This window comes from Euphorbia lathyris, chromosome 10 (genome assembly GCF_963576675.1).
Source record: "Euphorbia lathyris chromosome 10, ddEupLath1.1, whole genome shotgun sequence".
In the NCBI taxonomy this organism is placed as follows: domain Eukaryota; kingdom Viridiplantae; phylum Streptophyta; class Magnoliopsida; order Malpighiales; family Euphorbiaceae; genus Euphorbia; species Euphorbia lathyris.
The window spans coordinates 35,462,575-35,486,894 of NC_088919.1; positions in this window are offsets into that span (position 1 = coordinate 35,462,575).

A 24,320-nucleotide genomic window follows, 5' to 3' on the forward strand; every position below is an offset into this window, starting at 1 on the left:
CGTTCCCTGTGGGTTCGATATCTTTTATTACTACAAGCGTATATCGTGCACTTGCGGAAATCGCTCAACAACTCTCTAAAAATATTTTATAAAATTGTTTGTGTTATAAATGATTTTAAATCAGATTTAAGGAGGTCCCTACCACTATGACAATCGAGATATGTTTTGATTGGAAAAATGTCTATGCATGTGGCACTAACCTTTTCTGGTGTTTCTTTGTTTTTGGATAGTCATGGCAATCATTAAATTCACCCCAGTGGATCCTGTAACGGACAATCAAGTGGCTATCAGGGAGATATTTCACATTAGACTTTTGAAATGCAAAAAGTCTAAGGAAGTGCGATGGGATGATGCAGATGCTATTGTGCGTCACCTGATCGAGGTACATGGCCTTATACAGTGCCTCATCCTTATGGGAGATTTTGACGAAGGTCATGATCAAATAATATTATTCTCCGGCCTTCTTAAAACCCTAAAGTCCTCTCCACGACTCCATAGGCTATATTTGCATAGCTTTAATAGTTCTGGCTTGAATTATGAACATTCCGTGTTATTGTTCTTAAATGAGCTAGATGAGCTGAATGTCACCTTACCTGTAAGTGACGATGGAGTGAGACTGAGGTCCGGGAGACAACTTAGGTCTGTCCAATACTGGAGGGTTTTCGGGGAGATGCCTGAAATGTTAAGGAGATCTGTGATTCGTTCCTTCCCTCGCCCGTTCCGTGTAGGAGAAATTCCCTACATGGAAGAGATGGAAGATTTTTATGTTGGTTAAATGAACCATTTTTTTTTGTTTTTGGTGTGGTTGTGGATTTAATTTTTGGAACAAATTTTTTCTTTGGGGTTTATTATTCCAGTGTTATAATTTTTGTTAGGATTTCTATTGGAATTTTTGTTTTCTAATGAATTTTTAATAATTTTTTTTATTTATAGTGTGATTATTCAAATATGTTTGGATAACCATTGGGATCCTAATTTAATTATTATTCGATTTTGATTGGATAATTTTTGGTATGTTGGATTGGAATTGATGAGCTTGAATAATTTTATGTGAGCATTTAATTGCGATTTATTAAATCAGTGATTAGTTATTATTGATTTAATGGTTATCTTCGACCTTAGTAGTTAAGATTAGTCAACATTAAGATCTAAATAATAAATCAAAAGTCATCTTAATTCCTTACAACAACCATATTTTTGTAATAAGTTGCAAAATCGTTACTTGTGAGTAACAAAATTCTCTAAGCATTAATGTATCTAATAAGTTGGATCTAATACTAAAGTGTAAAGGGTAATTTGAGCCACTTCGGTCTCATTTTCGAATCGAAATTTAGAATGAAAATTTGATTGATGAGATATAAGTCTAGAGAATTAATGCGTGTATTGAACCTTTAATAACTTCTTACTAAGTCGTGCAATACCATTGTAGATCAGTCATTAATGGCAGCAGCTAGAAAGTCTATAGTTGCTGAACTCAACAAAGACATGAAATTAAATGGGGATAACTATGAGGTTTGGTCAATAAAAATAAAGTATGTGCTTGAACAGCAAGATGTGCTTGCTTACTTGGATATGATTATGGCCGAACCTGAGGATGGTGCAACTGCTCAGCTTCGTCGAGATTATGGCATGGAAGAAAAAGGATTCCATTGCCCGCATCATCATGCTGAGTGCCATGGATGATGAGTTCACTAGGCAATTATGTAAGATTGAGTCAGCCAAGGGCCTATGGGATGCCTTGAAGGAGAAATTCGGAGGTGTGTCTCTGACTAGGCTCCGCTCATTGACAATTAAGTTTGACACTTACAAGAAGAGGCCTGACCATACAATGAAAAAGCATTTAAGAGAAATGTCCAACATGATCAGTGAGCTGAATGAAGCCGGTCATCAGTTGACCAATGAGCAGAAAGTGCAAGCTGTTATTCGCTCTTTGCCAAACAGCTGGGAGCACATGAAGGTGCACCTGACCCACACCGAAGCAATTCAAACCTTCGATGCTGTTTGTCGCCACCTTGAGCTAGAGGAGGATCGCATGGCATCGATTAAGATCAATGTTGAAGCCCATTATGTGGGATCCCACTCAAGTGGGAGGCGTTCCAATCCTCAAAGGCAAAATCGTAATCGCTTCTATGGCCAGGGCAAAGAGCAAGCCAAAGAGCCTGTTGTTGAAACACCTTTCCACATGATTTTGATTTGACAAAATTATTTAAGTTAATCCCATGATTAAGACAATTAAATTTAAGTGCTTTGATTTAATTGTACTAATGTGTTTGTTCAATGTTGAGTAAGTTTACTAATGAGAACAGGAACTAAAAGTTCATAAAAGAAAGACAGAACAAAGTCAGCATAAGTAAGTCACACAGCAGAGGCTGAGTGAAACACAACTCAGCGTCACAATAGAAATGTCTTCTTTAGGAAAGCTTGAAAGGCGAAGCTGCGAAGATAAGCTGAGAAGTATTCAAGACGCCGCTAAAGTAAAGCTGAGTGATAATCAAGTCAGCGTCCAATTATCCGTCAACTTATGAGACAAAGTCTGACACATTTCAGAAGCCTCGGAAATCTGTTTCAAGGACCTTTTCAGAACGCATGGACCATCTGACGTTTGGCAAGAAGACAAACCTAGCGCAAAAAGACGAAACTGGCAAACCTGGCCTCTGCTAAAAATAGACGACATGATTGGCCTGCAAATTCTGGAAGCTGGCCTATCAATGATGAAAGAAGACTGTTTACTCCAACAGATAAGTCTAAATTCAAATCATTGAAGCTTCAGAATTCACTATAAAAGGACAAGTTCATCACTTGGATCTTTAGCTGAATATACAAGATAGAAAAAGCCAAGCAAAATCTTCAATAAGTTAAAGATCCAAAAAGAAGCTGTTTGATTGGAAAAAGCAAGTTGTTACACCCAATTCCAATCATTGTGTAAAAGTCTAGAGTGAACTGTATTCATCTAAAGTGTTCTTAGTTTTGTGAGAACAATCTTGTATCAATCGTAAAGGTTAGAAGAGTGAAGTTGAGTACTCGGGTATAGTACTCAGTGGTAGAGGAAATATGAACACTCGGTCATAGTGTTCAGTGGTAGATAGAATTGAGTAGACGAATAGAGGAATGTACTCTTGCATACTCAGTTGCTATTGTAAACGGTTTGTGCTCTACCTTTAAAGAGCTAAGTAGTGGATTGAAAAAGCCCGGAGGGACTCTGGGGACTGGACGTAGGCGGAGAGGCCGAACCAGGATAAGTCTGCTGAGTAATCTATAACCCCTTCTCTTGATATATTTGTATGTGTTGCTTGCTTAAATTACTCAGTATTTAATCTGTATAAGCCGACACTGAGTAATCAGAGTGCTGAGTTGGAAGCTGATCAAAAGTGTTACTTCCCAACTCACATTTGAAACAGCTCTAGTTAGTATCTGATTAAAGCTGTCTCACATCTCACTCAGCCTTACTGACCTAAAGTTAAGTTAAACTGTCAAACATTTAATTAAGTCAGCATTGTAGATACCCATTTTGTCCGGAGCAACTCATCATCTTTTGTACTTTTTATTCTTGTAATACATTCTTATTTTATAAAGATTTTACATGATAGATATAGTGATATTTTGCTGTAAATTGTAGTTAACCATATTTTATAAAATAAAAGAGAAGTATTCTTAATAATTTGTAAAATTGATTAAATGTTTATGTTATAAGGATTTAATCAATCAATTAGGATATTAGTTATTAATTAAAAGAATGTTATTTTGAGATTTAATTGGATAAAATTGGTATATTTAAAAAATATAGAAAAAAACTAAGATTACTAATTAATGTTTATATTATATGAATTTTGTGCAATTCGAAGTTAATGGAATCTATATAATGATTAATGTTTATGTGATAAGAATTTAATTTTTGAAATGAAAATAGAAGAAATATGAACAATATCTTATGACCCAAAATTATAAAAGGCTCAAGCCCAGATCCATTCTAATACGCCCAAAGGCCCAAGCCCAGACATCCACTAATTAAAACTACATTAGCATCCTATTACTCTCTAATTAATTAGGAAAGTCTCTATATAAAGAAGAGGGGCCCAAGCAGAAAGGGGGAGAAGAAAGTGGAGAAGGAAGTAGACAAAAGAAGTAATTGAAGAAAGTAATACAGGTAAGCCTTACTTTTGTCATTTTTCACTTTTGTCATTTTCACTTACAAGTTTAAGCTTCTTTTATTACTGTCTTCGTCACTCTATTGGCTCAGTTATACTTTTACTTCTACCTTTATAAAAAATGGCATTTACTTCTTCAGGTTTTTAAAGGTCGGGTTTTTAATCCAGTATCCAGGTTCTGGAAACTGGAATAAAAATCCTAAGGATGCAGAGGACTCCAAAAGTCTGGAAAATAGGTTCTACTTTCCAGATCTGAAGTCCCCAGCTTCTGAGGAAAAACCATTCTTAATACTTCATTTTTTTTCTTATTCAATGACCTCATTTTCTTAAAATCTTAAACATGCAAGATACTCCAAAAGATCTGGAAAATAGGTTATTCTTTCCAGATCTGGAAATCCTCAGCTTTTGAGAAAACCATCCTTTTTTAATTTTCAATCTTCTTATTCACTGTATATCATTTTCTTAGAAATCTTAAAGATGCAGGGAATTCCACAAGATCTGGAAAATAGGTTCTACTTTCCAGATCTAGAAATCCAACCTTTGAGAAAAAACCTCATTTTTGTTATTTCAATCTTTATATTTTGTTCTTATGCATTGTATCTCATTTTCTTTTTCTTTCATTCATTCACTGTTTTGCTCTTTTCCTTCACACTAAAATACATTTAGTATACAACCAAAGATGAGGTTATACTCTTCCTCAGATCCAGACCAAAATAAAAAAGAAGAAACTCAAGCTAAACCAAAACCTAAAAGGTAAAAAGAGTCCCCTGGAGGGAACAAAACACAAAATCATGAAAAGAAACCATCTCTGTTTCGCATCTATAGCAAACCCAGGGACACTTCTTTTTACCAAACGGAAAAACACAAATCGCAAATAAGCATCTCTGTTTTTCCTTCATCTGTAGCAAACCCATAAATCACCACGGACCTGTATTGCGGGTTCAACGAACAAGAAAAGCAATAAGTCAGTAACATTTCCGTCAAAGAAGGAAATACGGAAAGAAAAATACAGTAAACGTGATTTACCTTAGGATAAACCACATGCATGAGTAGATCGGACCTCTTAGGAACCTCGAAGGAGCCGAGCGATGGCTGTCCGCCCTCCCAAAGTGTCGAATCGCCTATAAACCCCGTAAACAGGGTAGATCGGAGTGGTTTAGCACCGCTTCACCCGTAAAAGCCAGAGAAAACGGTCACCGGAATGTCGGACTAGAGCCGAACCATTTTGAGGAGAAGAGAGAAAGACGGGAAAGACATGAGCCGCCATGAAACCTCCATGATCGGAAGGCTTCCTCCTTTAGCAGCGAAAAGGTTGGAGAAGATGAACAGTGAAGGTCTAGAAGGGGAGGAGGCTGTATTCGGTAAAAGAGAAAATGTGGGGGCTAGGTTAAAAATGGTTAGAGTAGTGTTATTTATATTAGGATCAATTAAGGTTGGGCTAAAAAAGAATCCGAAAATCATGTTTTGGGCCTAGATGTCGGGGAAACAAATTTGTAAATGTTGTTTTGATGTTGAACTTTTCCTTCACATATTAATTAAGTGAGTTTGTTCTTAATTTAATTTCAATCAGGGACTTAATTTTCCTAGGTTCAAATTAGTAAAATGAGCTTTTATAATTGGTCAGGTCCTTCATAATTCGATTTTCCCTATCTTAATGTTTACTACTTCAGGTCTCAATTTGACCAATTCAGTTTAATTAAATAGTTTTACATACTAACTAGTCCTTCCGATAATTATCAACTTCGCCCATACGTCTATGTTTAGTAGTGTGAAATCGGTCTAAAAATAAAATTAATTAAAACGGCTCGATTCGTATGTCTATGTTTTAGGGGTATGAGGGCGGCCGAGATAAAATAATTAATAAAACAAACAACCCGACTCGTACGCCTATGTCATAGGGGTATAAAAATCGGTTAAAAATAAAAATTAACTAAAATTAAACGACTTGATTTATAACCCTATGTCATAGGGATATAAACCAAACGTGTATACTAATGAAGTTAAGACGAATCGATTTATACCTTTATGTCATAGAGGTATGAAAGTGGTTCAAATAAAGTTATGTAATTCAAACGGAGTACCTCAATTTATACGTCCATGTTATGGGGGCGTAAGAGCGGTAAAAGTAATAAAATTTAAAACGAACTAATTTATGTGCCTATGTCATAGAAACATAAATTAGACGTTACCGAAATTAATAAAATTATACTCTTACATTAATAAATACATAAAAAGTATTAATAAATCAAATAAATTTAAGACAAAAATCACATCTTTTAGTACCAATATTTGGGCGGGGTAGGGTGATTAATCAAGTTTTCTTCCCTACACGTAACCGACAAACGAACCTAAAATCTCAATTTCGCAGACCCCCCTTTATCCGTAGAAATTCAATCATTTCCGGTGTCCAATCTGAAGGAAAATAGGCAAATGTTTGGCAGCGGAAATATAAAATTTTTAACCTATTTCTTTAAACCAAGATCTGTTAATCGTTATTTCATACAAGGAAGGATAGAAGGAAATACCTTTTTGAAGAACTATCTACAGTTGCTAGCGAAGTGCCCTCAACTCTAGTTCCGAGTTCACGAGCACAAACCAAAAGACAAGATCAAACAAGTTAGAATCTCAACCAATGAATAGCAACCAAAATAGATTGCCTCTAACAAATCAACACAAGATCAAGGATAAAGAGAAAGAGATGAAATCAATAGAATGGAAGCGAGCGGAGCAATTTCTTCCTCTACAATAGACTGGTCGAAATTCTCTCTCTATTCGAGATTAACCCAATATACCTATAAGGGGGGGGGGGGGGGGATATATATAGCCTCTTGTATCTAAAACCTTAGTTAGATAGAATTAGGTTGCTTCTTTTGAGTTTTATTTTAAAATAAAACTTCATAAATATTATCTATGGTTTTTAGATAACTTCTTTATAGTTTCATTCTAAAATAAAACTTCATAAATATTATCCACAGTTTTAGATAACTTCTTTATAGTTTTATTCTAAAATAAAACTTCATAAATATTATCTAAAGTTATATCTAAATATAAAGATAACATTAGGTTGTTTGGTAAAATAATATTTAGAAGCTTTTAACCATTTTAAACCTTCTAACTTAATTATTCAATAATTAATAATCTAATCATAATTGACTAAAATAAATTAATTCTCATATGTATATATATATAATACATGTATTTCCCCTTTTTTTTCTATTTGGGCCTTTATATTGGGCTTCCATCTATTAATTAACATCCATTCCTCTTTTGGTTCCAAGTCTTATGTGTGATCCATTAGGTTCTTACTACTTCTGGCCGTATGCAACTATTAAATTAATTTCTTCAAGAATTATATTTAATCCTTACATAACGGAATGATGTACTGAGTATGTTATTGGCAAGTCTATAATCATTCCCCCAGAGTCCATTAAGAAGACAGGTTGATTCCGTCGTTAACCCTTCCGTATTAGTTACAGTATAATTCGATCCTTTATCAACTACATCCTTGAACTGAATCTTATGACTATGGGTGATGTCAAGTCACATATAGCGAGACATTCATTTTACTTGTACAGGCCGAGTCAACTCAAATAGATAGGTTAAGTGAAATCTGTATTTCTACTCTTAAGCTATCACATTGCAAGGATTTAGAGTCGAGTCTTCCACAAGCGATCCTTGGATATATCTCCCATTAATCGGGAGTGATAAATGCTCAATCCAATGTATAACTACCCTGACATTACTTCCTGTGACACCCAACCTTTGCAGTTCACACCCTAGAGTCATCTCTGTTAAGGATCGTGGGACCACAGGATCAAAGTTTCACATTCAGTAATTCAGGATGACCAATTAACATTCCTTTGAGTCTGAGGATTAGTTATACCTATTAATACCAATGAGATGAACAGGTGACAAGGATGAATCTACACATCCTGTTATCTCAAATCGGATCCCCAATCCTAATGAACGACGTTTCATGGGATCTATGTAACTGTCCAGATATCTATATATATGAAGCTTGTGAGATCAGCTTTCTGTCGGACAGAAGACATTGTTACATACAAGTCTCAACAGTGATATATCAATCCTAAACATATCACTTGACTTGGGGTGGTTTTAAGTTTATTAGTTTATTATAAAGTTTTGTCTCACTTCATGCTTGTATGAACACTTTATAATCACTTTAAACAAACTTACGGATTTCCTTTTATTAGACTTTATTTAGTGCTTAAAAGGGATTGCCTTTATATAGTTATAAAACATATATCTCATTAAAACAAATGATATAAAGAACAATTCATTTACATTAAGTTTGTATCCTGCAACAATTGTCTATAGGACACTAAACCCCAACATACTCCCACTTGGACTAAAGCCAATTGTTTCTAAAACTTATCCCAGTAGAAGCTAAATGACGATCATGTACTTTCTGGGTTAAAGGCTTTGTCAACGGATCTGCAACGCTGTCCTCTGTAGGTACTATTTCTATTCTCACATCTCCTCTAGCCACAATCTCTCTTATGATGTGGTATCGCTTTAGGTAGTTCTTGGATGCATTATGAGACCGTGGTTCCTTTGCTTGCGCAATGGCTCCATTGTTATCACAGTACAGAGTAATGGGATTGACAATGTCATGTTGGGGTTTAGTGTCCTATAGACAATTGTTGCAGGATACAAACTTAATGTAAATGAATTGTTCTTTATATCATTTGTTTTAATGAGATATATGTTTTATAACTATATAAAGGCAATCCCTTTAAGCACTAAATAAAGTCTAATAAAAGGAAATCCGTAAGTTTGTTTAAAGTGATTATAAAGTGTTCATACAAGCATGAAGTGAGACAAAACTTTATAATAAACTAATAAACTTAAAACCACCCCAAGTCAAGTCATATGTTTAGGATTGATATATCACTGTTGAGACTTGTATGTAACAATGTCTTCTGTCCGACAGAAAGCTGATCTCACAAGCTTCATATATATAGATATCTGGACAGTTACATAGATCCGATGAAACGTCGTTCATTAGGATTGGGGATTCGATTTGAGATAACAGGATGGGTAGATTCATCCTTGTCACATGTTCATCTCATTGGTATTAATAGGTATAACTAATCCTCAGACTCAAAGAAATGTTAATTGGTCATCCTGAATTACTGAATGTGAGACTTTGATCCTGCGGTCTCAGGATCCTTAACAGAGATGACTCTGGGGTGTGAACTGCAAAGGTTGGGTGTCACAGAAGGTAATGTCAGGGTAGTTATACATTGGATTGAGCATTTATCACTCCCGATTAATGGGAGATACATCCAAGGATCGCTTGTGGAAGACTCGACTCTAAATCCTTGCAAGGTGATAGCTTAAGAGTAAGAAATACAGATTTCACTTAACCTATCTATTTGAGTTGACTCGGCCTATACAAGTAAAACGAACGTCTCGCTATATGTGACTTGACATTATCCATAGTCATAAGATTCTGTTCAAGGATGTAGTTGATAAAGGATCGAATTATACTGTAACTAATACGGAAAGGTCAACGACGGAATCAACCTGTCTTCTTATAACTCTGGGGGAATGTTTACGGTTCTGCCTATCACAGTCCTCGCACTCATTCCGTTATACAAAGATTAAAATTAACTTTGGAAATTAATTTAATGGTTGTATACGGCTAGTAGTAATAAGAACCTAATGGGTCACACATAAGACTTGGAACCAAAAGAGGAATGAATGTTAATTAATAGATGGAAGCCCAATATAAAGGCCTAAATAGAAAAAGGGGAAATACATATATTATATATATATACATATGAGAATTAATTTATTTTAGTCAATTATGATTAGATTATAATTATTGAATAATTAAGTTAGAAGGTTTAAAATGGTTAAATGCTTCTAAATATTATTTTACCAAACAACCTAATGTTATCTTTATATTTAGATATAACTTTAGATAATATTTATGAGGTTTTATTTTAGAATAAAACTATAAAGAAGTTATCTAAAACTGTGGATAATATTTATGAAGTTTTATTTTAGAATAAAACTATAAAGAAGTTATCTAAAAAACCATAGATAATATTTATGAAGTTTTATTTTAGAGTAAAACTCAAAAGAAGTAACCTAATTCTATCTAACTAAGGTTTTAGATACAAGAGGCTATATATATCCCCCCTTATAGGTATATTGGGTTAATCCGGAACAGAGAGAGAATTTCGACCAGTCTATTATAGAAGAAGAAATTGCTCCGCTCGCTTCCATTCTATTGATTTCATCTCTTTCTCTTTATCCTTGATCTTGTGTTGACTTGTTAGAGGCAATCTATTTTGGTTGCTATTCATTGGTTGAGATTCTAACTTGTTTGATCTTGTCTTTTGGTTTGTGCTCGTGAACTCGGAACTAGAGTTGAGGGCATTTTGCTAGCAAATGTAGATAGTTCTTCAAAAAGGTATTTCCTTCTATCCTTCCTTGTATGAAATAACGATTAACGGATCTTGGTTTAAGGAAATAGGTTAAAATTTTTATATTTCCGCTGCCAAACATTTGCCTATTTTCCTTCAGTGGTATCAGAGCCAAGTTAAATCCGTTATTTCATATATGAAAATTTAGAAGTTTTTCAATAGGATTGAATAAATATTTATGGTTAGGTTAATTGATAAATAAGTTTTGATTAATTAATCCTAAGGATAAATAAGTTTTAATTAATTGTTAATTAAAATAGATTATGCATATGTTCGTAATTATTTTGGTTGATAATCATGATAACGAAATCTATTAGTTTTATAGTTAGATTAATAAAATCAGTTTTATTAATTCTAAAGATAAAATGGAAATCTATAGTAGTTTTTTCCTATTTTCTGAAAATCGTTTTAAACCCGTTTTAGAACTGATATATATATATTTAAAATCGTTTTTATATTTAAATATATATGTTTCAGAAATTGATAGTTTTCTGTTTTGATTATCGAATGAAAATTTGTTTAAAAGTTTGTTTTACCAGTTTGTAAATCAAAATGTTAAATGAATTAAAATCAAAATAAATGGGACGTGCATAATTAACGTTTTGTATAGTTATATTAATCTAAGGATTAATATAAAAGATACGAAACTATTAGAAGTAAAATTGGATGAAAGTTAATTTGATAAGTTAATGTGATTAACATAAATATTACATAAGATAGTTATGTAATCAACCAATTAAATTTATTTAATTGTGTCTATGCATGTTTAGAGTTATGGACATATTTGGACCCTCTCTTTAGTCTTTTGGTATTTTCGAAATAGGGCCTGCGCGTCCTGCCTTTCTACTATCTATTGTAATTTCTCCTCTCATCTAATTCCCTTCAATTCAATTGAAGTTTTCTTTTAGTAGTATAGAAATTAATATGTAATTTCAAGGCGTCATGGAGAAGACGGAGGACCTAAAGAGAAATATGTAATAGTTAGTATTTCCTTAGGTTTGGCCTTTTATTCCGTCTCTGGCTCGACGGAATAATTTAGATGATATGTCCATAACGCCAATGTATGTATGTATGTGTGTCTGATGTATGCTAAAGCAAATCAAGACTAAGTTAGATTATGAGACTTAAATAAAAATCCCTCATTAAAAAGTTAAGTAAATAAGCAAGTTATTAAAATCGGTTGCCCCTCCCTAATATTATAATTCAGCCGGCAGTACTGGGGGCCTTTGGGTTGTTGGCTAAAGTCAAGCTCGGGGTCTTATGGTAACACCTGGATTATCGAAAATCGTTCTTTCATGAATATGGGGTAATACTTAAATTAGATTATGATAATTGGATGGGCAAACTCATGTTGTCATAAACTAATGGGCAAAATGTTTGGGATTAATATGAATGACATATTAGTTACTAATGTGGTTAGTAACCCAATAACCTAGGAATCACATTCGAGATGTGATTGATTGCATGAATCTACCTAACAAATGGGACTAGCTTGTTGGCCAAAGTCAAGGCGAAATCTCAGGAGTTAGGATCCTAGCTCACTAAAGGATTTGTGAAATTCTTCGAATTAATATGGAGGGTTATTAATTTGGCAAAATAGTGGGAGCAATCTGAAATAAATTAAAAGGCCTATAATTTTAGATTGTGATACTTTAAAGTAAATGAATGACATACGTCTACTCTTTCTCACTCTCAAGTTTATTTAAACACTCTTAAAATCATGACTAAACACCAATCTGCAAAATATACTTACCGATAACAAGTTGAATAGTTCAAACTTCACCGACTGGTTTCGTAACCTCAAAATCGTTTTGAAGTTCGATAAAATAGGGTATGTATTTGATACATCGATACCCCCTATCCCTGAGGATGATGCTCCCAATCGATGCTTATCAGAAGCACAAGGCTGATGACGATCATGCCGGATGCATCATACTTGCATCGATGACATCGGAATTACAAAGGCAAATATGCCTGTTCCATCATCATGCACCTAAAGGAACTATTTGGGAAACAGACCAGGTGCGAACGCTACGAGATATCCAAGTTGCTATATCGTTGCAAGATACAAGAGGGCACATCTGTAATGACACATTGTGTCAAGATGATTGGCTACATTACCAAACTTTCTAGTATTGGATTCGCGATGGATAACGAACTAAGTGTAGACTTAATTCTTCAATCCCTCCCAAAGAGTTATTCATAGTTCATCATGAACTATCAGATGAATGACTTGCAAACCTCTCTTGAGGAGCTTGAAAATATGCTCAAGTCAGTTGAGCCCAATATGAAGAAAGACAAGGCAATACCGACTATTGTCATAGAGGGATCAAAGAAGTGGAAAGGGAATTCTCCCAATCCTAAACATCCCAAGAAAGGTAAGAAAGCCATGCCCGCTAAAGTTAAGGGAAAGGAAGTGAAGAAGCCTAAAAGAAAGTGCCACTATTGTGGTGACGTGGGGCATTGGAAGAGAAATTGTTCTTTGTACCGAGCTACCCTCTAGAAGGGAAAAGTCGGTACTCCAACATCTGGTATGTTCTATAAAGAACAAACATTGCAATTTTATAGAGATTCGATTTTCTATTTCTCAGGAATATCACAAAATGGGATTTATGTGTTGTTTTCTATTTTCGCAATTGATACCAAAAGACATTAGCTAGATAATTCAACTTACTTGTGGCATTGTCATATAAACAAGAGACGCATGCTAAAGCTACATTCAGATGGGATTATAGATCCAATCGATTCCGAATCATTGGAAACATGCGAATCATGTTTAAAAGGTAAAATGACAAAGACACCCTTTAGCAATAAAGGTGAGCGTGTATCAGACACTCTAGGACTCGTTCATTCAGATGTATGCGGTCCTATGTCGGTCCAAGCAAGAGTAGGATTCAGATACTTCATAAGCTTCATAGATGACCATACTCGATATGGTTACATCTACTTGATGAGGCACAAATCAGAAGCCTTTGACAAGTTCAAATGTTTCAAGAATGAAGTGGAAAATCAATTAGGAAAGAAAATAAAGACACTTCGATCCGATCGAGGTGGCGAATATCTTTCAGATGATTTTCTAAATTATCTAACTGAATGTTGGATATGCTCACAATGGACACCTCCCTATACACCACAACACAATGGTGTATCCGAGAGGAGAAACCGTACCCTATTAGATATGGTACGATCCATAATGAGCATGGCCTTACTTCCAAAGTCGTTCTGGGGCTATGCCTTAGAAACTGCCCTCTTCACCCTAAACCGAGTACCAACTAAGTCCGCTAATTCCACACCATATGAATTGTTCGTTGGTAGGAAACCTGTGTTCTCATTTATGAGAGTATGGGGTTTTTCAGCGTATGTCAAGCGCATAGCGTCTGACAAATTAGATTCTAAATCTGATAAATGTTTCTTCATTGGATATCCCAAAGAAACCATGGGGTATTACTTCTATCATCCAGATGATCAGAAAGTAATAGTATCGAGATACGCAACCTTCTTAGAGAAAGAGTTTCTCGAAGAAACACAAAGGGGAAGCGTGATTGAACTCGACGAAGTTCAAGAGGAAGAAACACCGACTGAAACAACTGAAGCGGTTGAGGTACCCGAAGAAGTCCCATTAGATGAGACTCCAGTGGCACCTATTCGTAGATCACGAAGAGTTCGTGAACTCCCAGTTAGATATGGTTTTCTAGTGGGAGATGATAACGAGGTTCCCGTGTTAGACGATGAACCCGAAAACTACGAAGAGGCTCTTACTAGTCCAGATTCTAAAGCATGGCTTGAGGCCATGGATTCTGAAATGGATTCCATATATACTAACCAAGTGTGGACTTTGGTTGATCCACACGAAGGGATAATTCCCATTAGGTGCAGGTGGATCTTCAAAAAGAAGACTGACATGGATGGAAAGGTTAGCACCTACAAGGCTAGGCTGGTAGCGAAAGGATATCGTCAGAAACAAGGTGTTGATTATGACGAAACCTTCTCTCATGTTGCTATGTCCAAATCAATCAGAATCATGCTTGCTATTGCCGCTCACTACGATTATGAGATTTGGCAAATGGATGTGAAAACAGCTTTCCTAAACGGAAATCTGCTTGAGGATGTATACATGATGCAGCCTGAAGGTTTCATATCAAATGATGCAAATAAAGTTTGCAAACTTTAGAGATCCATTTATGGACTCAAGCAAGCGTCTAGAAGCTGGAATAAGCGTTTTGACGAAACCATAAAACAATTTGGTTTCGAACAAAATTGCGAAGAAGCTTGTATTTACAAGAAAGCAAGTGGGAGCTATATAACATTTCTCATACTATATATGGACGATATACTGTTAATGGGAAATGACATTGCTCTATTACAGTCCGTAAAAGTATGGTTATCCGGTAACTTCTCAATGAAAGACCTTGGTGAAGCAGCTTATATACTTGGTATAAAGATCTATAGAGATAGATCGAGAAGACTGCTTGGTCTTTCACAGGCTACATACATTGAAAAGGTGCTAAATCGGTTTAGCATGCTTGAATCGAAACGAGGTAACTTACCCATGCTACATGGAATAACGTTAAACAATCATCAATGTCCTAAAACTGATGATGACAAACGATGCATGGTTGTAGTCCCGTACGCCAGCGCGATCGGTTCGATTATGTATGCTATGCTATGCACTAGACCTCACGTAGCGATCGCGTGATCTGTAACGAGTCGTTACCAAGGGAATCCAGGAGACGAGCATTGGATTGCCGTCAAGAACATTCTTAAGTACTTGAGAAGGACTAAAGATATGTTCCTAGTGTACGGAGAAGGAGATCTGAAAATTGAAGGGTTTTCAGACACTAGTCACCTCACAAATGAGAATGATTTTAAATCCCAATCAGGATACCTGTTTATCTTGAATGGGGGCGTGGTCAGTTGGAAAAGTTCCATGCAGGGAAGCGTAGCTTTCTCTACGATCGAGTCAGAGTACATCGCTGCTGCGGAAGCAGTAAAGGAAGCAGTTTGGATTAGAAAGTTCATTACAGAACTAGGTGTGGTGCCTGACATTGTTAATCCCATTACTCTGTACTGTGATAACAATGGATCCATTGCGCAAGCAAAGGAACCACGGTCTCATAATGCATCCACGCACTACCTGAAGCGATACCACATCATAAGAGAGATTGTGGCTAGAGGAGATGTGAGAATAGAAAGAATACCTACAGAGGACAACGTTGCAGATCCGTTGACAAAGCCTTTAACCCAGAAAGTACATGATCGTCATTTAGCTTCTACTGGGATAAGTTTTAGAAACAATTGGCTTTAGTCCAAGTGGGAGTATGTTGGGGTTTAGTGTCCTATAGACAATTGTTGCAGGATACAAACTTAATGTAAATGAATTGTTCTTTATATCATTTGTTTTAATGAGATATATGTTTTATAACTATATAAAGGTAATCCCTTTAAGCACTAAATAAAGTCTAATAAAAGGAAATCCGTAAGTTTGTTTAAAGTGATTATAAAGTGTTCATACAAGCATGAAGTGGGACAAAACTTTATAATAAACTAATAAACTTAAAACCACCCCAAGTCAAGTGATATGTTTAGGATTGATATATCATTGTTGAGACTTGTATGTAACAATGTCTTCTGTCCGACAGAAAGCTGATCTCACAAGCTTCATATATATAGATATCTGGACAGTTACATAGATCCGATGAAACGTCGTTCATTAGGATTGGGGATCCGATTTGAGATAACAGGATGGGTAGATTCATCCTTATCACCTGTTTATCTCATTGGTATTAATAGGTATAACTAATCCTCAGACTCAAAGGAATGTTAATTGGTCATCCTGAATTACTGAATGTGAGACTTTGATCCTGCGGTCCCACGATCCTTAACAAAGATGACTATGGGGTGTGAACTGCAAAGGTTGGGTGTCACAGGAGGTAATGTCAGGGTAGTTATACATTGGATTGAGCATTTATCACTCCCGATTAATGGGAGATACATCCAAGGATCGCTTGTGGAAGACTCGACTCTAAATCCTTGCAAGGTGATAGCTTAAGAGTAAGAAATACAGATTTCACTTAACCTATCTATTTGAGTTGACTCGGCCTATACAAGTAAAACGAACTTCTCGCTATATGTGACTTGACATTATCCATAGTCATAAGATTCTGTTCAAGGATGTAGTTGATAAAGGATCGAATTATACTGTAACTAATAAGGAAAGGTCAACGACGGAATCAACCTGTCTTCTTATAACTCTGGGGGAATGTTTACGGTTCTGCCTATCACAGTCCTCGCACTCATTCCGTTATACAAAGATTAAAATTAACTTTGGAAATTAATTTAATGGTTGTATACGACTAGTAGTAATAAGAACCTAATGGGTCACACATAAGACTTGGAACCAAAAGAGGAATGGATGTTAATTAATAGATGGAAGCCCAATATAAAGGCCCAAATAGAAAAAGGGGAAATACATATATTATATATATATACATATGAGAATTAATTTATTTTAGTCAATTATGATTAGATTATAATTACTGAATAATTAAGTTAGAAGGTTTAAAATGGTTAAATGCTTCTAAATATTATTTTACCAAACAACCTAATGTTATCTTTATATTTGGATATAACTTTAGATAATATTTTAATGACCCGCGAGGCTAAACCGGGTCATATTCATTTCGCAGGCCCAGCCCATACTTAGACCTATGGTCTAAGATCGGATGGGACCCGAATAAAGGAAGCGGGCGCAGCGAGTAACCGCCCCGAATGGGACCCGAATAAGCAAAAACGGGTGAAGCGAGTAACCGCCCCGAATTCCTAAACGGAGCATCAAGACTCCCACTCAGAACCACGTTCGTTGCCATGAAAGCCACGAAAGGGACATGGCCTAAAAAGGGGGAACCGCCCTCAGAACATGGCCCACTAAGGAGTAACCGCCCTCGGCGGTTACCTAAAAAACACCTATAAAAGGCCTTAAGAACGAGGGAAAAAGGTACGCTCACAATTTTCCCCGCAATACTATTGTCAAATTACCAACCTTCTTACAAAAACTGACTTGATCGTCGGAGAGTTTTCCCGGAGATCCTGTCTCCGGTTCTGTTTTGCAGGTAACTCTGGCAGAGAATATCAAATCGGATCCGGCAAGTTATCATTGGTGCGGTGAACGTGGACCTTTTTTACCAACATTTGGTTAAAGGTACGCGAAGAACATGTCAGAACCATCACGAACGACCGGCGTTACCACTAGATCAACCAGTATGAACTCCAGGGGACCACAGATTGCGAATTCGCAACCTGCAAGTACACAGCCTGTGGTGCCTAGCTCATCGGGTCCTTCGGGACAATTGAGTCCCTTATTGGAAGTCCAAGTGCAAACTGAGATGGAAATGTCCAATAGTGATTTCGTGCAGATGGCAGGACAAGTCTTGGCTTCGAACATGAGCCAGGCGGCTGGAGATCGAATGATTAATTTACTAACTGCCCTCGCCGAACACAATACCGCCGTGGCGGCTGCTCCGCAAGAACCTGTGGTTATCTCAACACAATCACCGACTATCCCTGTCATATCGGCCCTCCCGCAGCCATCTCAGGCGCCAAATCAAGTGGGCCAGAGTAGTCGCACAAACCCACACAGCCACCCGAGCAACTACTCGCACCCAGATCTCATTATGACGATACATCCGACCTGGCAGCCATCCCAACCGTTGCCAGGAGTGCAAGGCACTCTTCCGCTACAGCAAGTGGAACCTTTTCCTCACAGACATTCGGAGTTGATGACTCCTGGGCGAGAGCACACATGGAACTTTGATCCTATAACAGGACAGCGGTTAGTCCCCCAACAGGCACACGTCTCAACACCGATGGGCGGGTGGATGCCACACAGAATTCACCAGCAGCGGATGGAAAAAGTCCGGCGAATACCCGATATTGACTTAGAAGATCAATTACGAAGCATGATGGAGCGAATGGGGTACTCGCCTAGGCCGAGAGCAGAGGTCCAGAGTGATTCACCTTTTGCCCCTTCGTTGCGGGAATTCATTCCAGATCACAGAATCAAAGCGCCCGCGATACCTAAATACTATGGGGATCCAAATTCTGATCCTGAGGCTCATGTCAGGAACTACAGAGAACTAATGGATGTTGCAGGAGCGAGTGAAAGCATCATTTGCAGGTTATTCTCGACAACTTTGGGCGGAGCCGCATCTGATTGGTTTCGATCTTTACCCGCAGAATCTATTCACAATTGGCATCAATATAGTCGGGATTTCTGTGCGAAATTTATGGGCTGTAAAGCAGCGGATGTGACGGATAGGCAGCTGAAGGAGATCAAACAGAGGAACTATAATTCCCTAAGGGAATTTGTTGTCGCATTCAACGATATTCTGGTGCGATTGCAAAACCCGGATATCGTGAGCATCCGCAACATCATGGCAGATGGAACCACAGATTGGAGTATACGGGAGGAAATCATCCGCAACAAGCCGCGCACAGTGGCCGAACTCATGAAAATAGCAAAGGAATTCATGGAAGTGGATGATGTCAACAGGGAACATAGGGCTCAAACCCGGCGAGAAAGAGATGCCGCTAGATCCACTTCGGACAATCGGCGCCAGACCCAGTCCAAAAGTAATTTTGTTCGAAGAGGCGATCGCCCCTTTCAAAGTGGCGGATATCAGACACCATTAAACACGACTCGCCAGGAGGTGTTACTTTGGCTCGAAAAGAGCCCCCTGAAGAAGGATGTGCGGTTCCCCGAGGTAAAAGGTCGAACCAGTTTGGGGCGACATTCTAACAAATATTGCAGGTTCCACAGATTGAACGGCCACGACACGAACGATTGCTATGAATTGAAGAAGGAGATTGAAAGGGGCAAGCTGAATCAATTTGTACGAAGAAGAGGCAAGGCCCGAAAAGAAGCAGAAAAAAGGAGTGATAAACGTGATAGCCGGCGGGATCTATGAGCCTCCAACAAAAAGAGCTCGCCGTGAACAGCGAAAAAGAAACACTCATAGGGGGGATGCCCTCAATTACTCATTCGCGCGAATCACGGAGCCGCATGCGGATGCTTTGGTGATTACAATGGCTGTAGAAGGATGGGACGTCAAGCGGGTCCTTATTGATACTGGCAGTTCTTGTAATGTTATTACTCGGACTGCATTCAACAAGTTGGGAATTAACGACGAGCGAGTGGAACATACATTCATGGATGTAACAGGTTTTGGGGGTCAATCCTCTCAAACAAGTGGACAGGTGGTGTTGGAGGCAGAAATGGGCGATAAAAAGCTAAAATGGCGAGGTGATTTAGAATTCGCAATTGTTGATCTCCCATTGGCCTACAACATAATTTTGGGACGCCCATTCCTGTCAGAAACGGAGTCGCTCATCTCAATGAAGCATTTAACATTACATTTACCAACACACCAAGGGCGAGTCATAGTTGAAGGTGATCAACTTGTATCTCAACAGGCCTATACATTGTCACTTGAACCAAAGCCAGACGAGGAAGATAGGGTAGAGGAGAAGTTGCCAGCGGAAGCATTGGGAGAAACGGAACTATTCGCCATCTCAAGCGACAAAAATGTGCGAATAGCGACGGGCCTCCCCGAAGAAACGAAGAAAGCCATTGTCGAGGTGCTGGTCCAATGTGAGTCAGCATTTGCCGCCCCAAATGAAATACTGAAAGGAATAAGTCCAGACGTAGCAACCCATCGTTTGAATGTAGACAAAGGTGCAACCCCAGTGCGACAGAAAAAGAGAGGACATACTCCTGAGCGGCAAAAGGCGATTGAAAAAGCAGTGGCGGATTTGCTAAAGTCAGATGCAATTCGAGAAGTCACCTATCCGGAGTGGTTAGCCAATGTGGTGCTAGTCAAAAAGCCAAATGGAACGTACAGAATGTGCGTCGACTTCAAAGATCTGAACAAGGCATGTCCGAAGGATATGTATCCGCTTCCTAAGATTGATATATTGGTAGATGGAACTGCAGGATATGAAGCTTTATCATTCACCGACGTGAAATCCAGTTACCATCAGATACCCATGGAGAAGGCGGATGAAATCAAAACATCGTTCATAACTCACCAGGCGACTTATTGCTTCAAGGTGATGCCCTTTGGATTGAAAAACGCGGGAGCAACATACCAGAGGATGATGAACAAGATATTTTCAGACAAATCCGGCGAGAACTTCTCGATCTACGTTGATGACATGATCATCAAAAGCAAGAAAATGCAAGACCACCCGCAGGATATCAAAGAAATCCTGGAAGTGCTAATCAAATATGGCCTCAAATTGAACCCAGAGAAATGCACATTCGGAGCAAGAGCGGGAAAGTTCCTGGGTTTCATTGTTAGCGGCAAGGGAGTTGAGGCGAATCCCGAGAAGGTTAAAGCAGTAATGGAGATGAAAACGCCGAGGAGCATAAGAGAAGTACAGAGACTAAATGGGCGGTTGGTGGCATTAGGGCGATTCATATCATGCTCAGCTAGGAGATGTCTACCTTTCTACAATGCCATAAAAAAATCCAAGTCCTTTGAATGGACGCCGGATTGTCAAGAAGCATTCGAGGGGATAAAGCGATTACTGTGTTATCCGCCCTTAATGAGTAGGCCGGAGGATGGAGAAGATTTATTTCTCTACGTATCTGTCACCAATATGGCGATATGCACTATGATGGTGCGAGAAGAAGAAGGGCAACAATATCCAGTGTACTACGTGAGCAAAGTCCTGAAGGATGCAGAACTTCGGTATTCGAAGTTGGACAAAATGGCCCTCGCAGTGATAACCACGGCGGCTAGATTGAAACCATACTTTCAGGCGCATACTATCATTGTGAGAACTGGCATCCCAATGCGAAAGGTATTACAGAAACCTGACGCATCCGGCCGGTTGATGGAATGGTCAATTCGCCTGGGAGAATTTGATATTCGCTATGAAGGGAGACCAGCGCTAAAGAGCCAAGTACTCGCCGATTTCGTGAACGAATTCACCTGGGATGACGATGAATGTCCGAAGGCACAAAAAGAAGAGTGGAGCATGTACACAGATGGGGCATTATCTACAGATGGAGCTGGGCTGGGAGTCGTCATCAAGGGCCCGGAGGTTATTCGCCTGTGCTATGCAGCAAAATTAACTTTCAAAACTACCAATAATGCCGCAGAGTATGAAGCAATGATATGCGGATTGAAGTTGCTCAATGAACTCACCCCAGAAAGAGTGGTAATCTACAGCGATTCCAAACTCATGATAAACCAGATCACAAAAAATTATCTGGTGAAACCGGAGGAGCTAGTAAAATACCATCAGGTAGTCGGCAGATTGACACAAGAGTTAACGCACAAGGGAGTCGTTTGGGAGATGGTGCATGTTCCGCGAGGCCAAAATGCAAAGGCTGACGAATTGGCAAAAGCAGCGGCAAGTAGAGAACCATGGAGTCAAAAGGCATGCAATTTGGAAATAAAATCGGCACCAGCATTCGAGGTCGATCAGATTATGGTCATCGAAGAACTGGAAGACGATGAAGATTGGCGGATGCCCATTCGCCAATATCTGGAGCAGGGAGATTTACCGGTTGATAAGAGCTTAGCCAGAAAGCTAATTGGGCAGTCAGCTCGATACTCAATTCGGGATGGAACTTTGTATCGGAAATCGTACACATGTCCATGGTTGAAATGCATTAGTCACAACGAAGGAGACTACGTGCTGCGAGAATTACATGAAGGAATTTGTGGCGCGCGCGAAGCTTCGGCGGCGTTGGCAAGAAAGGTCAAACTGATGGGATACTACTGGCCCAAGGTGGTGGAAGATTCCCAGAAGATGGTTGCGGAATGTCACAATTGTCAAATACATGCGAATGAAAAGCATGTTCCCGGAGCCGAACAAATCGCTATAATGACGGCGTGGCCATTCGCAACATGGGGAATCGATATAGTGGGTCCATTCCCAGAAATGACAAAGAAAAGGAAGTACTTGATAGTCGCAGTTGACCACTTCAGCAAATGGGTAGAAGCGGAGGCAGTAACCGCACAAACACCTGAGCGAATGATCGAGTTCTTACGAGAGAACATTATCATGCGATTTGGAATCCCGCAAAAGCTTATAACCGACAATGGCACCCAGTTCAACTGTGCCAAGTTCAAAGCATACTGCAAAAGCATGGGGATCAAAAATAATTTTTCTTCCATAAACCATCCCCAATCGAATGGTATGACGGAGGTTACCAACAGGGCCATGATTCAAGGCATCAAGAAGCGGCTAGGAGACAAAAAAACAGGTTGGGCGGATGAGATACCCCATATGTTGTGGGCATACAGAACCTCTGTAAAGGCAGCAACAGGCGAAACACCTTTCTCGCTAGTTTATGGAGCCGAAGCAGTCCTACCTGTTGAAATCAAGTCGCCCACAGATCGGATAATTTATTATTGCGACACACAAAATCCTATCAACATTAGAGATGCTTTGGATTCTGTGGAGGAACGAAGAGAAAAAGCTTACATGCGAATGGCAGTATACCGCAATAGAATCAAGAAATATCATGACAGAAGAGTGCGAAAAGTAATAATCAACGAGAACGACTTGGTCTTGAAAAAAGCGGATAAAATACAATCTAGAGATGGCAAAGGCAAGCTGGGCGTCAACTGGATCAGACCATACAAAGTATCCAAGAAGCTGGGACCAGCCACTTTTGAAATAGAAGAAATGAGCGGAAAGAAGCTCCCGCGCACCTGGAATCTAGAGAATCTACGCCTATATAAAAAGGCCGAGTAGTTCGAGGAAATGACGAGTACTCTTTTTCCTTTTATGAGTTTTTCCCATTAGGTTTTCTGGTAAAAGGTTTTAATGAGGCTTTGATCCCACACAGTTGGTGTACCTATGTAATAAACCTTTTCTCTTTATCAATAAAGGTATTCAATTATTACATTTATTCAATATGTTACGCCCGAATGCGGATTGTTCTTAAAAACACATAAATGTGTTGCCTATTAAAGAAAGGCGGATGCATGGTTACGCATCACTCGCAAAACCCTTAGGGTTAAACTCAAAAAACACATAAATGTGTTGCCTATTAAAGAAAGGCGGATGCATGATTACGCATCACTCGCAAAACCCTTAGGGTTAAACTCAAAAAACACATAAATGTGTTGCCTATTAAAGAAAGGCGGATGCATGATTACGCATCACTCGGAAAACCCTTAGGGTTAAACTCAAAAAACACATAAATGTGTTGCCTATTAAAGAAAGGCGGATGCATGATTACGCATCACTCGCAAAACCCTTAGGGTTAAACTCAAAAAACACATAAATGTGTTGCCTATTAAAGAAAGGCGGATGCATGATTACGCATCACTCGCAAAACCTTATGATTAACCTTATGATTATATTATTTTCGAAAGAAAAATAATAGAGTAAGGCATAAAATTAAGCGAATAAACGAGTACTCAAAAATTGCAAAAAGGGTTTGGCCTAGCGAAAGCAAAAATTACTATGAAGAATTACAAGTATGAAGTTGGCAAAAGGCAAGGATCATACATGACAATAATCGCACGTATAGGCAAAGCGGCAAGTGAAAGAAAATTAATATATACGGGCAGTTTGTTACATACAAAAATTCCAAATATAAATTAAACTATGCTACAACTTCCTCTCCTTCACCCCTATTGCTTTCCTCGCCTCCAGCGACTCCCTCATCTCCTCCAGTGGGCGGATCTACTTCAAG